This window comes from Orycteropus afer, unplaced genomic scaffold (genome assembly GCF_000298275.1).
Source record: "Orycteropus afer afer isolate SDZICR_OR568_19922 unplaced genomic scaffold, OryAfe1.0 scaffold00344, whole genome shotgun sequence".
Classification (NCBI taxonomy): domain Eukaryota; kingdom Metazoa; phylum Chordata; class Mammalia; order Tubulidentata; family Orycteropodidae; genus Orycteropus; species Orycteropus afer.
This window is the reverse complement of record NW_006921931.1, coordinates 319,533-320,985: the sequence shown is the minus strand read 5'-3', so window position 1 is coordinate 320,985 and position 1,453 is coordinate 319,533. Positions and strand designations below refer to the sequence as shown.

General features: G+C 55.5%; 1 non-coding gene across 1 annotated transcript; it reads left to right on the top strand.

Moving 5' to 3' along the window:
* Positions 1-256: 256 nt before the first annotated feature.
* Positions 257-349, top strand: TRNAI-UAU. The gene is given in 2 exon segments: positions 257-294; positions 314-349. It is a non-coding gene; the product is annotated as a tRNA-Ile (tRNA).
* The last annotated feature ends 1,104 nt before the right edge of the window (positions 350-1,453 follow it).

Below are 1,453 nucleotides of genomic sequence, written 5' to 3'. Positions count from 1 at the left end.
CTTTTTAAAGAGCCCGCCCATCACGGCCATACTAATCGGCACCTCCATCTCTGAGGCAGACATTGGCAGGATTCTCTGGCTCACTTGGCCGGGCGCTGCCTGGCCATAGCCGGTTCGCTCTGCTTGTAATTCCGGAGGGCTCGGTGTCAGATTTAATTGCTGCTGAGCCACGAGCTACGGATGCGCATGCTCCGTAGAGGCCTACACTGGGCCTGAGTGAACACTGATAGAGCAATCGCGAGGCTGCTTAAGCGGAGCTCCAGTGGCGCAATCGGTTAGCGCGCGGTACTTATACAGCAGTACATGCAGAGCAATGCCGAGGTTGTGAGTTCGAGCCTCACCTGGAGCATGACCCTTTTGGGTGCACGTACTCCCCGTTTTATCTCCTACTTATCTTTTGCGAAGTTAGGAGTTAGTGTCTCTTTAGCCTCCGGAGTTCCTGTGCATGTCTCGCTCAGCCGCAAACAGAAAATAGCTCGCAGTGGATCGTCAAGCCCTGCATTCCATGTTTCTTGGTGCCACTGCGCACCACCCAGCCCCTCCAAATTGGACATCTACTTACTGCTTCCTCCTATATTCTTGTCTTAGACGGGTCGGTTAACGAAACTCAGTCTCGTATAAACAGTACGGATGTCGGGAGCGCCGCATCAGGACATGCCTGGGTGTCGGGGTTTAAAGTTCCAGGACGCTCCACGCAGCAGGTAGCGTCCAAGCTCGCAGCGCAGGAGCTGCCCCCTCGCCCAGGGCGCGGCGCGGCGCGTGCCGAAGGGCGGGGTCCGAGCATTGCCGGCTGCTTCTGGGAGTTGGGGTCCGAGGCGCAAGAGAGCGCGGGGGCGTTAGCTGAGGCTTGGGAGGGAGAAGGCAATCTGGGCAGTAACCACTCCTCTCACCTTTAATCAGTAACAACCAATTAATACCTTCTTCCGCCGGTCTGCAGAGACCCCCTAGACTGCGATCCCTTGTTCATTACCCAGACACCCAGGCATCCTTGGGCAGAATCGCAGTTTGTGAAATTTGCCTGGTGTGTTTCCCTCTTTCCACTGTCTGTCCTTTTCTCCTGGTGTCAGTCACTCCCACTGAGGCTGTAATGGTGGAATTCGCTGGCAGGCAGGAGAAGTTTTTTAGGGGTAGTCGAATGGTGGGTGTCCTTTAATGCATACCCCAAATCTCCGGTTCAAAAGTCCGCCCCAGGGCATGGGGTGGAGAGCGGAATGGAAATCAGACTTTCTCACGTGGCCAGTTGATTATGGAAGCAAGCACAAGAAAACTCCAGTGAGGCGTGGGTTGGGGTTTGAGGGTGGGAGGGTTTTGCCGAGGACTGGGTGTGGTGAGACCTGGGTAAGTGGGCGCAGCTCCACATTCCCAGGAGAGGTATGCAAAGCCAGGAACAAGTTTAGTTGGGAGTGGGAGGCCTTCAGACACGTTCTCCTAAAAGGGTGGTTTCCACCTGTTT